The sequence below is a fragment of the Ictidomys tridecemlineatus genome, chromosome 11, assembly GCF_052094955.1.
Source record: "Ictidomys tridecemlineatus isolate mIctTri1 chromosome 11, mIctTri1.hap1, whole genome shotgun sequence".
In the NCBI taxonomy this organism is placed as follows: domain Eukaryota; kingdom Metazoa; phylum Chordata; class Mammalia; order Rodentia; family Sciuridae; genus Ictidomys; species Ictidomys tridecemlineatus.
In genome coordinates this window covers 8,117,510-8,132,169 of record NC_135487.1, presented here as the reverse complement: position 1 = coordinate 8,132,169, position 14,660 = coordinate 8,117,510, and the positions used below count along the sequence as shown (strand labels likewise).

The 14,660-nt window shown below is 49.5% G+C and overlaps 1 protein-coding gene and 1 long non-coding RNA gene across 8 annotated transcripts in view; one reads left to right on the top strand and one right to left on the bottom strand.

The window, feature by feature from the left end:
* The window catches only part of Vps13d (vacuolar protein sorting 13 homolog D), a 242,682-nt gene that overhangs the window by 24,614 nt on the left and 203,408 nt on the right, over window positions 1-14,660 (bottom strand). The window lies entirely within an intron of this gene.
* On the top strand, window positions 1,443-13,232 carry LOC144367870 (uncharacterized). Its single transcript, XR_013427422.1, has 2 exons — window positions 1,443-2,460; window positions 11,264-13,232. It is a non-coding gene; the product is annotated as an uncharacterized LOC144367870 (long non-coding RNA).

The window sequence follows — 14,660 nt, the reverse complement described above, 5'->3', positions numbered from 1 at the left end:
ATCATTCAAGCAAGGATTTTGTAGCACTGTCCAAACACGTAACTGCTCTTACACTATATGTTTTCAAAACAGTTCATATTTGTATTTATTAACTTAAACAATAAAGCCATCAAAAAACCCCCACGATGCTTCAGGAAGCACCCAGCAGCCTCCTGTCAGCAGGTAGGCATGCTTCTGCCGGGTGCAGTCGGGGGAGGACTTGGGCCCAAGGCTGCGCTTAGTCAGGGATGGCTTTCTTCTGGGAAGCAGGTGCAGCTAGGAGTCTGTCCTCCACCTCTCATGCTCAATGAGGGACACAAACCCCCAAATTGAGGGTTTCTTTTTCCTTCTGGACCTAGACGCAGAAGACAGACAGCGAGGACAAGTACGTGGCTGTTCAAGGACCAAGCGGAGGCCCAAGTCGGTCATGTTCCAAGAGGAGGGGCCCCAGAGTGGCCTTTACTATCTGAGCCTCCTGTCCCCAGACCACAGGTTCAGCCCTGCCCTGTCTTGGATGTGGGCCACAGAGGGCCATGGAGTGGCTCTGTTAAGCTGAGGGTCACCTGTTGGACTCCCTTCCCGGCCTGGCTGACTTGCTTTCCCAGCACTGACTCGCTTTTTGACCCTGCCTGGCAGGGAGAGGCTTCTCTTGCTTGCAGTAGCCAGTGAGCCCAGAGCAACAGGCTCTGCTGTAGGCGTGGGAGGTGCTGGCAAGGCAGCGGGGACCCAGGCACTCCCCACGCCTTCCCTGAAGAGCCCCCAGGCAGACGCAAAATCACCCTGCCTCGCAGCCTGTCGCATTCCCTTCCCACCAGCACGGGGAGGACATCTGGAACTGGTTTTGAGGCTCTCCAGCTGCAGAGCCACGAGACTGAAGGGGCTTCCAGACTGTCCCTTCTGATTCTCATCAGGGTGAGGTACAACCTAGAAGACAAGCTGGTTCAAAGACCAAACCAAGTCTGCTTTGAAATGGTCTCCTTTCCCTAGCCCCACCCCTGCAAAGCAGAATTAATGGTCCAGGTGGTAGGGGATCAAAATGAAAGAGTAGGACTTGGGTCATCTCAGATGCATTTTTATGGCTTCATAAAGATCAGACGCACCCCCCTGGGCCACAGTTGACACCAAACCTTCAGAGCACCTGTCCCACTAAGAAACAAGAACCAGCAAGACTGAATCCATCTGAACTGTTGGCCCAGGGGGCTGGCCTCCATGGGACTAGAAAAAGTGTAAATTCAAAAATGTAAATTCAAAATATGTTAAGAATTTGTTAGAAGCCAGGGAGAGAAGGGGAAAGATGCTAGACCCTGTCAGACAGGGCAGCAAAGCGCCCTGGCCTGACAGCCCCCCAGGACCTGACACTCAGCATGTGCCAGGGGACATAGGCTTGCAGGAGGGAGGGCAGTCAGCAGCAGGCCTGGCCTCCCTGTTCCTCAGGGAGAAGCAGGTGCAGCCAGGAGTCTGGCCACTTCCTCTCATGCTCCACAAGGGACACAAAACCTCTGCCCCTTCCTCTCCCACAACGGAGGGTTTCTTTCTCCTTCTGGACCTGGGAGCGGAAGGCAGACTGTGAGGACAAGCATGTGACTGTTCAAGGACCAAGTTCCTTGGGGGAGGGGCACAAGGAGCCTGGAGCAACCCTGATGTTGACAGAGGAGAGTGAGTCACACGGAGGCCAGAAATGACTCTTCAGTGGCTGCTCCTCGCTGCTCTCTTCCCACAGGAGCGCTCAGATCCAGGGAGCTGGGGCCAGACTTCTGCACACCAAGCCCTGGGAACTGACTAGTTAGTGCTCACTCTGACTTAAGGCTTTCTCAGTTAGGGACGTGGCCCAGCGGTAGAGCACTCGCCTGGCACATGCGAGGCCTTGGGGTCGATCCAGAGCACCACTCAGGAACAAGACTAAGAATCTCCCTAAACCCCAGTTAGTGGAACACCGGGCCCTTGCACGGCATCTTCATTTGCTGTTCAGCTGAACCGAAACCATTCAAAAGGGCAGCAGACTTTCTTCATACGATCCATCCTCACATACTCAACAACGAGAACCTCCACAGGTGCAGCCACAAGTCACCCAGTATCCAACTCCGGGTTCACAGTAGTTTAATGGAGTCCAGAGGAGAGGGTGGCTTCATCCTGGACTCACTCCAGAGCCTATTTCTTAGGCTTTTTGAGCGACTTGACTGGGAAGCGTAACCACCTCAGGATCTGGGGGCTGGCGGCCACTGTGTCTCTTCCACCTCCAAAGGCCTTTTCTCCCCAGGCCCTATAGCACCAAAATAAACAGAAGCATTCCTTGGCCTCCAGCGGACGAGGTCATGGCATGCCGACCACAGCTTACCAGGACATTCTACGGCTGAGGCTTCCTGTGTACCAGCTGCGTACCAGCTGGGGTTCCCAGGTGACCAGCGGAGGACAGTTCTGGCCAAACGGCAGAGCAGAGACAAGACTGGAGCCAGGAGGCATCACTGCTATTTTATGAAACTGGTAAGTTCTGAGCTAAATTCTGAGACCAGAAGGCTGCAGTGGTTCATCAGCTGGGAAGGCCCAGGGGCTGCACAGCTCCTGGGCAGAGCTCAGCAGCCTGGTTCTCCAGGCACCGGCCCTGAGAGGCCAGGGCACCCCCAAGATCAGGCACATTTGCTGTTTGGCCCAAAATGCCTCTGACCACGAACCCTCCCAAGCTTTCTAGCCACAGTGGGTCCTCACGCCATCTTGAAGGCAACCTGACAGGGGTGAGAGGGTGTGCTAGGTATTCTTGGCACCATGAAAACTAAAGTTCATATACTTTCCCCAATCGCACCTGCACCTGTCTTCCCCCAAATCATCTTGGTCAGCAGAAGTTACCCAATTCCTACCCTCATATCCAAGAATCAAAAGGAAGATCTGCTGGGAGGCCCCAGATTTGACTCAGGGGGTCTTTAATGGCAAAGACCAAGAAAGAATCCAGACGCAACAAGGGCGTCAGGAGCGGGTGTCGCCTCCACACTGCCAGGGCTCAAGTGCTGGTTCCCTTCTGGATCCCCCCCCAGAGCAGTTGTCTGCCTAAGAGCGGGGTCCACTGCACACGAGCAGCACCCTGGAAACGACAGAGATGCACGCCTTCCTGGACAGTGGGAAAAAGCCATGTGCCAGTCTGAAATCACTGCTAACCCGCTTCCTCCTCGGGTCACCCAGAAGCAGGTGGCCCCTTCTCCCCGACTACACATGTGCAAAACCCTCGACTCTCCACCCCGTGCACTGACCAGTGTGGAGCTCGGGCTGCTCGAGGCCTTGCTGGGATAATGAACCCATCTCTTCACGCCTTCTCTGGCGAGGGGCAGAGTCCCTTAGGGCCACCTGCCTCTGACAGGGATAACGCTGGGCTACCAAGCCATTCCAGGGGACAGCCTTCCACCTGCCTTGCTTTGGCAGCCAGGCTTGGCCGCGGGAGGCCAGAGCACAGGGCCATCCCAGACCTCAGCGGCTCGAGGAGACTGCCTCCCTGCCGGCAGGCACCCCACCACCCCTGCCCCGGGCAGCTCCTCAGAGACGGGTAGGTTTCCTGTTGTGGCAGCCCCGTTTCCTTCAGCAACATTATACTGCAAACAGAGAGCCACTCTGAAGAAAGCACTGCGGTGTCCCGTTTCTGGAGGGGGAGGGAGGCAGACTGCCTTGCTTCTCCAGAGGGGAACATTCTGGCATTGCGACCCCTTCCCTCTCCCAGCCCTGAAGAGCTGTTTGAAGAGAAGAAGCGTGCGGGCTTCCCTCTGTGACCTCAGATGGGCAAGTTCTGAATGGCAGCTGGGTCTATTACATGCAGTGTGACAGGGTTAAGCAGGACAGCCTCGACTCTTTATAAACTTTTGCCCTGTGGATATGTACTCGTTGGCGGCAGTACAAGACTTGAGCTGTATTACACGCCTTAACGATACGGTTCAACTGTCGGTCAGGCTTGGGCCTGGCACCAGGCCAGACCGCAATCAATGGGACACAGAGCCTCCCCCTTCAGATCATCACGAAGGCTCATATTATCTCCTCTTCGTCGTGCTGGTTAAATTTATGGAGCAGAACCCTGAAGCCGCATTCCTCGGCCCAGGCCGGCCCACGCGGCCCTCCCTCCCTTTGTTCGGTACTGTAAGCGAGCCGGGCTTCAGAGTCCTGCGGGGTTGTTAGTTCAGGCACTGACTGTTTGCTCATGACTGAAATGAAGAGAGTTCAGTGGAAGGGCAAAGGGACAGCCCGAGTGTAAACCCATCCCAGCAGCCCTGGGCCCTACGCACAGGCCCGGGGCCGCTCTGGAACGTACGATCTCACTTTGTTCTCACAAAAGCAGTCTTCAGTCTGATCCTTGATGAACTTCCCATAAAACGGCCACCAAGTCCTCCTGCAGTGCACCGCCACTTGAACTCTCGGAATTTCCGGGGGCCTGAGTACAACTCAGACTTAGGAGGAGTCCTGCTTCTACAGCTGCTTCCAGTCTTCCAGGTTCCAGGGGAGATGGAACGTGCACAGGGACAGTAGCTGTCCTTATTTTTAAGGCACAGAAAAGTAAACATGTATTTGGGGGTTTTGGTTATCAAAGTGAACCCATGAGTACTGTATGTGTGTGCATGTAAACACACACGTGTACGTGGGAGGGAGGTACTTAGGGGACGTTTGGTGCTAGGGAATTAATTAAGCAGAAGGTCCCAAGCACTGACCTTTGGAGTCCATTCACTTGTTCTCACCTTGATGGCTATTGTCCTGCTTGTACCAAGTGCTGAACAAGCTGCGTGGCAGGACTTCATGTTGGCTTTGGAGTTTACCCTGCAAGGAGGGCACTCCTGGCTGGCTCCAGAGGACCACCTGCAGCCCACCATGGACGAGATGAGGCTGCGGATGCCCGCGGGGGAGCCATCGGGACCGGCCAGAGTCATGGCTCATCGTGTGTGCCTGCTGTGCCTTGGTGCGCCCCCCTGTGCGACGAGGCTACCGGGCTCAACTCTGGCAGGTGGCAGTTCCTCTGACCAAGTTATGGGCATAACAGAGCAGGCAGAGGAGGGACAGAGAGGAGGAAAAACAAAAATATAAACAACCAGGAAGAGAGGACAGGCAGGAAGCCTGAGGGATAGCACTGCTGGCTAGGGAAGTCCCTTCCCACCAGTGTGCCTTGGGACCTCTCAGACAACACGCAGGAGGGCCCAGCTCTCTAAAACAAACAGAAACCCCACACCAGCAGCTCCATGCCCACAGGCACTTTTCAATTCTGGGCAGAGGCAGCCTTCTCCAATGGCGTCCGGGGAAGCCAGGGGTCTGTTTCAAATCAGACCCTGCTTCAGTCTAAAGCTGCGGAGTTGTGCCTCATCATGCCAAGTGCCTCCTCATAACCCAAGTGCTGCTGGTTTCCCTTCTTCTTTTTTCCCCCAGTGCTGGGGATGGAACCCAGGGCATCATGCACGCCAGGCAAGTGCTTTATTATTGAGCTACATCCCTAGCCTGCATGGAATTGTAATGTCATCTTGCATTTTCCTCACAAGGTTTCCTTCTCCATGTGCTGGTGTCTAGAGACGGTGAGGAGTTAATCTGCTGTTACAAAGGTTAAATGCCTTTGGGGGGGGGGTAGATGGAGGGTCCATGGAAAGAATGGATCATAGAAAACTCTCCTGTTATTTAGAATCCCTCTTGTCTGTGGTACTTTCTATATTATTTTTCTTCTGGTTTATTAAAAATATAGAGTTATAGAGAACAACGCAAGCCAGGAACCAAGAAAAAGTTAGGCTCATTTAGGAAATTCTCAAGAAAAACGTGTAATCCATTCAATCTGTTTCTGGTTATTCATGCACACGCTCAGAGTTCAACGATGCCCGCACCTCCCAGGGGCAAGGCTCTCACCTCACACTGTCACACAGGCTGTGGCGATACACATCAGTGAGCACAGTCTCACTTAGGTGTCGGTGTAACTGTCATGAGCCCTGATGCCTCTGATGTATCAAAAATTGGAAAACCGGACCTACCTCTCACTCTACTGTGGGCCAACATGATTTTGAGAATTTAAAATGCCCCTACTTCCTTTTGGACTTTTCCCTTAGGATCACTTTTATGACAATATTCCAGGAACATGAAATCATGAGTAAACAAGGAGGACAGATTCCCCAAATGCAGGAATACCAGTTGCTTACAAATAGGATCCAGAAGCTGACCCAAGACAAGAGCTCTTGCTGGATGCTGGGGGGTGGGGGGCTCTCCATGAGCTGCCTGACACTGCTGTCAACTCCAGCATCGTGGACAGGGCCACGAATGAGAAGCACTCGTCTGACACGGGTCCAGGAACTCAAGGGAAATATGTTTTGGAATTTGCTTTTCAAATACCACACACATCTATCATTGTTCAAAATGCCTCTCGAAGGTGTTTTGTTTTCCCTTTTCCCTTGGCCTCTTGGCCACTGGCTACAGAAAAGCTGCGAGCGCTCACGCGCCTCAAAGAGAAGAGAGAGTGTGGGGAGTGGTCTGCGGGCGGCAGGCTCTGGACGTTATGTCTTATGTATGCTACTGTGACACACGGCCCAGGGATTGAGACAGGTAAGTCAGGGCCACTTGGCATTTTCCCCAGAGGCAAAATCAGAGGGAGGGCTGAACAATGACAGAGATATCTGGGGCTGACTCGAGCCCTTTGGGATCGGATGCGACCAATTTGATGCTGTTAAGCCCTACAAGGGACAGGGCAAGAGCCACAAATTGCCAAGGAGTATTTTAAGTACAATGAGTGTCTTTTTATATTTAGGAAACATTATCAAGTTTTCATTATGTCCTACATAGACTTTCTTCATCCCCAAGTCAACTTCATCCCACTCACCATGCCACACACACACACACACACACACAACCAGCACAGGGCCACCCTCTTCCTCTGTAACAGTGGATAAAAAGCCATCTGCAAGAGTCCAGAGAGCAGAGCATTAGGGTTGGAACCGGGGTCCGGTTTTGCCATTTGCAATCCTTTTTTCTTGCCAAAGGGCAGGCGGCTGCCAATGCCCAAAGGGAACGTCCAGGGAGGTTATTTTGATCACGGAGATTTGAGCGGAGGAGGAGCTGATCCTACACCGCTGCCACTTAAACACAGTTCATCAGAGTGACATCCCCTGGCCCCAGGCTCCTTTGTCAGCTCCACCAGTGCATTCTGGGAATAAGAATAAAAATCCCAGGAACCTAACCCGGGACTTAAAACAAAAATCTGTGGTACATTAGGTTTTGGTAGAGCTTTATAAAAGTCATTCAAGCACTGTGTCTGAGTCCAAGTCCTGGATGAACTGCCTGGCCTGGCCAAACCCCGAGTAACCTTCCTTGCCCAGAGACATGCAGAATTAACTAGGAGGCTCAAAAGGTGGCAGGAGCTATATTTCTGGGAGTAGAAGAAGTTAGGAGGATGAGCTTGGAAATGAATCTGGGAAAAGTTCATTTTCAAAGGTGCAAAAGTATTATAATAATCTCAGTTGCCGGCTATGATATTAGCAGTAAGGTGAACAGCCAAAGCTACAGGTTGAATAAAGAGATTAACTGTTTTTTCATACAGAAATCAGGAAATAAAGGGTCTGCAATGGATATTTTAAAGAGCTCATCACACCGAGTGAGAAATGAAAGAAATAGTTCTTCCTCTTAAATTCTTAACCCTAAACTCAAGAGCATTTAAAAAACAAATAGATTTAGGGGACCCCAGCCTACGTGGCAATATTGTTGTGAGACTGTTCAGCAGGAGTCGGAGAGACAAGCCCTTGCAGTTACAACAGCCCCACTGAGGAGGAGTCAGACGGTGTCATTCGGAACCTACAACCAATACTGAGCCTGGGCTGTCCCGCATCTGGAAAACACCACCATTTTTGAGGAGCCACAGAAAGCCTCAAGAGCTGGTGGGCAACAGTGGCCTGAACTGGCCTGTCAGCTGCTGCAGGTCGCATGCCCTTCCTAATTCCCGTTAGCACTGCATCACCCCTGCTTGTCCTGCCCGCGGCAGACAGCAGATGCCAACGCTTGGAGACATTCGCTACATAACTTCTCCCCGACAAACCTGGCTCCAGGACAGATTTCCATGTCATGTGGGGCTTTTGGCTGAACTCTGCTCGAACCCAGAGGCATTTCATTTACAGCAGACACTAACAATAGTTTGGGATCACCTGCTCTACACAAGTGGGTTCGGAGCAAGTTTGTGGCCTCCGCACACTTTCTCCAGCAGGTTCTCACACACGGGCTGAGGCCCAGGTGAGGCCGGCCAGCAACACTGACCAGGTTTGTGGCCTGGTTGGGCTGGCTGTCTTGCTGAAGCAATCCCAGCGAAGCATTTGACTTGACACTACGGCAAGTGTTCAGCAGAGGGTACAAAGAGGAGCATCGACCGCGGTTCTTGCTTTACTTTAGCTCACCGTTCTGCATTCGGGAAAGAACGTCAACACAAACCCCGCGTCCTGAGCCCTAAGTATGTACTAATGCCAGGCTATAGAAGTGTTATACAGTCTAACTCACATAACCACCCACGGGGCTGGACCTCGCCATCCCAGCTCCAGGAATCAGAGGAATCTCACCTCAGAGACATTAAGGGGGACCCCTGCTACAGGCCAGAGCTGCCAAACAGCACAGTGACTTGCTCCAGGGCTGTCGGGCTCCTTGGCAGCCCCTCCACCCTGTCACTGCAGACTGAGCAGCCATGCAGGGCTGGGGAGTCCCTCCCCAGTCTTGTGAGCACCTGGCTTCGTCCATGGCTGCCATATTTCCCCTCCGGCATTGGGGGAGAACCTGTGATTTTATGTTCTTTCCACATCTCTTTTTAAACAAGCGCTTCTCTTTGAAGAAAGACCTCTTGCCCTTGGAGTGTCAAGATAAGAGAACTTTCAGCAACTTCCCGTGGAAACTACAAAACACCCATCAGCACCCAGGATCTAAGCACAATCGCTCACCAGCTGCCGGCCCCTCTGAATGGCTTTCATGGTTCAGGGAGGGTGGTGACAGGGCCATGTCACTACTATTGGGTGTGCAATTTCTTTCATGTCCCTGGGATCTGACAAGAGCCTTCTACAACCTGTTTCTTTACAACACACAGAAAGAGAGATTAAAGACCAATACCAGACTCAAAATGGGGTTGGGATTGGCAACGGCTCCTCACCAGATGCTTCCTACGTCTTCCTGGAAGGAGGGCCACAGACTGCCTGTGCAGATGTGGTCTGAAAGTGGCCGTGATGGTTAAATTAGATAATATGTGTAAACAACATAGATCCACGTGGGGTCACAGTAAGAGCTTAAATGTTAGCATGTCCTTATTATTTATTAATACCAACAGAGTGGTTTGTATAGAAATAATGTCTATGGAGTTCAGAAAAAAACTAAGTCAGAGCTACTAATTGGGAGGTGGAGGGAAAAGGATGTCAAGAAGAACATGAATTAGTGGAAAGTCTAATTTACAGGACTTCTGATTAAATATGATAGATCTAGTCCAGAGTCCCCTGTAAAGTGAGAGCAGAAGGATTCAAATGGCAGGAATCCAAAAGAACAAAGAGAAGATATCAACGATGTTTTAGAAGCTGAAATACAGACGGACACCTGGGCTGAACCATTAGCCTGAGGGAGCGGAGACCAAGCATTAAGCGCATCAGAAGGCAGAACCCACTGTGTTCCAGAAAGACGGAGGCTGCCCTGAGCTCTGCAGGCAGTGGGGGTGCGAGGCAGAGCAGGCAGACAATGCGTCTGAAGGGGCGAAGCAGGAAGGCAGGGTGAAATGTGTGTGTGAGAAGCAGTTAGGGTGCAGGTCCCCTCTTGTACCCTACTCAGCCGGCTCCTTCTCAGCACAAGGTCAGGGTCATCAAGTCCCACCCCACGTGAGGCCCCTGAGCCCCTCAGAGGGCTCTCAGTTGGCCATTTAGTGTCTGACATGGTCAGGAATCACCAAGCACCCGAAGACTCTATTCAGAGAGGAAAAAGACCAAACCCAAGGTAGGAAGAAGCTCAGATTAGCACCAGCAAACAGCTCTGTGCAGAGCCAGCATGCACAGGAGCAGGCCTCGGAGGGTTCTAGGAAGGTGACCAGGGAGCCAAACGCACAGAGGAGCTGGTGGATTCTTAGCAATGGGCAGATGGAAAGAAAAGGAAAGAAGGAAAGAGGAGGTGCTAACCCAGGCTGAAAGGTTGAGCATATGTGAATTTGGGGGTCAACTAGGAAATGTGCAGAGGGAAAACCAAGGCAGCGGACGAGTCTGGGGGCGGGACAAGCCAAAGAGCTGAATGAGGAACACAGACAGGGTCACCTGAGAGGCTGCGCTTGGAACGCCACCTACACGATGGTCATGATGTGGGAGCTGGACTGACAATACCAGAGGGCGATGCGGCCACACTGCAAGGTGGGAAAGGGAGCCAGGCCGTGCCTGTTCTAAAACCCGGAGCAAACTCCTCCCGAGTGAGGGCACAGCGGAGGCGCTGGGAGTGGCTGCCAGGTGTTGTCAGGGTGGGGACAGTGGGCAGCAGGCTGCAGGCCAAAGTATCCAGACATTCAGAAAGACTCTGACTTTTAAAAGTGTTAACTATTTACTTTGATACAACAGAACATAATTTGAAAAGATAAAGAAACATTTTGTTACAGCAAGATAATTCAGGTCAAAAATCATAGGTTTTAAAACACCATTCTTGTTAATTATGTAGTAGGTAATATTTATTAAATGCATTTAAGATATAAGAATAACTGAAGAAAATCAAATGATCATTAACTAATAAACAATTAGTAAAACTGAAGTTATTTATTTCAAAAGAAATGTGATGGGCCTGATAATCAAGTAGAAAAAATAAAGAAAAACCTGCAACTACCCACTCCCCTGAACACACACCATCACAACATAAAAGAAAGTAATTTTGTTGTTTTTAAGAACAAATAGTCAAATCACTAATAAAGGGTACTTCAAGAAAGTTATAGGAAACTTGCTTTAATGAATGTACATAAAACTGGTTTAAGAGTATTAGTACACAAACCAAACAGCGTGGTGATTCTCAGGAACCTAGAAGATTTCTTCAAAGCATCTGGCTTCAATTAAATATTCTTGAGTACTTAACACTTATTGTATGCATGGAATATAGCAGGGGTTCAATATTTAATCAATTAATGCCTTTCTACCATCAATTTGTTTATATTTACTAAGCAACTGTACCTGAAAAAATCACAAGTTCAGAATTGGTTAACCCGAATTAATGGGACACCCAACAGCTCAAACAAAAACATAAAAACTCTTTGAGGTTTGTGTCTTTCCACTAAGGATATAAAAGCAATGTACATGTGGTAATTTGGTCTGCTCTGCCTTAGGAGGTGGGCAGGTGCCAGCTGTTACTACCCTTAATTGTGCTGCTGGGGTCAATCAGCGAAGTCTGCGGAACGGATGAGCCCTGCCCCGTCCACCTGCAGTACTCAGTGAGGCCACGGTGGACTCCAGCCAGATTCCTGGGATCCACACTCCTCCTAAGGAGAGGTGAGGTTCTGCTCTGACTCCCCTTTGAAGTTTTCTGCAGTCCCTGGGATTCTATGATACAGCTTGGGCCACCCCTGCCATTATCGATGTTTGAAGTATGTTTGGGGACAATGCGCCGGGAGCTGTCTGGTGTTAACACAGAACAAGTCCTCAGAAAGCTGCTCTCCACAGGAGCTCAAAGGGGTTTATCCAAATACCGTGGGCTTGTCCTCTCCACCAGCCTTGCCAGGGGAGAAGTATGAGGTTTTGAGAAGTAAACTTTGAAACAGACACACCCTCTGGATTACCTGACAGAGTGGGGTCGGGCTAACAACCAACTGGCCTTATGACAAGACGGACCTTGTTCTTGAAGTAATCTCAGCGCTTACCATGCTGCTGAAGTAGAATTTATTGGGATAGTAGGTGAAGGTGAAGGACTAAATTAGGTGAATTACTGTAAGAGGTCTTTCTGATGTTCGATAAAATCTTTCTCATTGTTACTTTAAGAAACCCAGTAAAAGTCAGGAGCAACCAGGGGGCTGACAACTATTGGCAGAAAGCCCAAGTGGAGTATCACATTACGGTGGCTCCTTCAGCATAATCCAAATTAATCCACCATCACCAAGACGTGCTATTTACCAGCATCCTGATGGATCATCACGTACTTTCAAATAGAACAGCGCGTCAAGGGAATTAACCAGGTACAGGTGCGTGTGTCAGCCAGGAGCATGCCTGAAGTCACTGAAGGCGAGAGGCGGGCAGAGCTTCACATGTTTGCAAATCTCTGCCTCTTGCCTAGAGACCAGCTGTACTCCCTCATCTGCTGCTCCACTCAGTCCTGCAGCAGCACATACTGTGCAGGTTTGGGAAAACTCCACTCTACGCTCACCAGAGAATGTTGTTATAAAAACTGTTGTGTATGTATGAACTCATATAGAAATGCATGAACATATAAAAATAGGTTTAATGTTATAGATATGGGCTTCCACAGAGGTCCCTAGAACACATTTTTAGGCTCTCTGTTCTTTTTTTTAATATTTATTTTTTAGTTGTAGTTGGACACAATATCTTTATCTATATGTGGTGCCAAGGATTGAACCCAGGGCTTCACACATACTAGGCGAGTGCTCTACTTCTGAGTTCCAGCCCCAGCCCTAGATCTTCTGTTCTAAAGGGCTCCATATGTACAAATTCTGTGCCAATTAGAAATCATTATGTATTAGTGTAAATCCCTAAAGACGTGGATTAGTAACACTACTAACTTGATCTGAATTATGGAAACAATACAATAAAACACTATTTCTTTGTCACAAGTACACTGTCACTATTTCACTTGTCACAAGTATATTGTGACAAAAATGTTTTTCCAATTCAATCTTATTTTTCTCCCATTGGACAAATTGTGAGAGATTTAGCAAGAATCCGTCTTTGAGAATCCTAGATAAAGGTGAATTTTCACAACCACTCCCACCTTTCCTTCTCCAAAGCTCACCAGCCTTTACTGTAATACAACTAAGGCTTCAGGTCTCTGCTGGTCCACAGCAGGGAGGCTCTGGGGAGGGAGCAGGCATTTCAACTCCAACCTGCACTGTCTGCTTAGGAAGATGCCAATTTCATCCTGGGCAAAGAGGGACGATGCTATCAGGAGAACCCTGAGAACCCTGCTACCCAAGTAGCAGTGACCCAAACCTGAAAACAATCCAATCCAGAGCCTCTGCAAAGAAATTCCACACAGTAAACAGCTCTTCATCCTTCTTTAATGCCCCAAATACATTTTCTCCTCCAGAAGAACTACGTATCCTCTTCTGTCAGAAGTTCAAACCAAAATCTCAACTGTGTATTTTATGTGTACTTAGGACTAGATATCACCCTGCAGTTGAAAAACATGGATTCACTGAACATAGAAGGAACTACATATCTACAACAGCTTGGTGATTTCATTTTTAAATGGCAAAAGTCACATCAGGGGCCGTTGCACTACTCGGCTTTGTGCATGACCCTGCTGACCGAGACTTGGTGACTGGACTTTGAAGATGTATACGCTGAAGCTGAGGTGATTTTTTACTTTAGGGATCAGGATTATGCTGTTTCCATGAAGTCAGTCATCTCTGCATGCCAAAAATGGCAAAAATTAGACGCTCTCCTTTCTAGAAACGATTATAATGTACCATGACCAAAAAAGTGTTTTTCCCCCTAACAGATAATCTTGCATAAAAATGAGTCATGGGATTTCAGAAATGGAAAGGCTTTTCTCAAATATGTGTGTGCACGAACATACACGCTTGGCTCCTTTCTTCCAGCAGCAGATCTGAGCTTGCCATAAGTTACGCTCTAATGAGGACGGCATTGTCTGGGGCCTCTGAGTGAAAGGGAGGTGCAGTATTTAGAGTTCAGCGAGAGGGAAGGAGTCTGTCTCAGAAAATAGGATTCTTCTGCTTGTGTTCCTATGAGAGGAGTTTTAACTTATAAGGCATGAAGGCTGTTTCTTAAAAATATCTTACCCTGCAATTTCATTAGCATGATTTCAGACCCCAGTGAGACAGCCACTGCTGGAACACAGCTCCTGATGTTATTTCTTCTTCTGGGGTTGCTCAGGGAGACCGAGGGTGGGGAGATGACCCACCCACTGCCACACAGTCTCTGGAAAGACCTGGTCTGGGGAGCTCAGGAGGTGAAGAGACATGGCTCTCTCACATCACATGCAAAGCAGAGGACAGATGACATGGTCACCCCCCAGTGGACAGCACAGGTGGGCTATGATAGTCCTTTCCTTCAAGTGGATAAAGCAATATTTTTTTTCATTTCATGGACATGACATTCTATGGAAATGGCCACGCTGACACTCTAGCTTCCACAGACAGATGGTCATAAGCCTCTACACAGATGTGCACGAGATGAGAGGCAGTCTCAGGGTCACACACAGAACCAACCCCTAGCTTTTCACCCTTGGCAATCTGCAGAACTCATCATGTAAGTTCCTTATGCTTTGGATCTTTAATGTCCTCTGAAAAGCTTGCGTGTTAGGCAATGCAGAAATGTCAGAGGTGAAATGATCAGATTATGAGAGCTATAGCCTTGTCAATGGCTTAATCCAGTTGATGAGCAGTAACTTGAATGATATTGCTGAGTGGTAACTGTGGGCAGGTAGCACGTGACAAGGGGAAGCCAGTCACTGGGGACCTCTTGGGGATCTCGTCCCTGGCTCCTCCTCTCTCTGTGCTTTCCAGCTACCATGAGCTGAGCACCTTTCTTCCT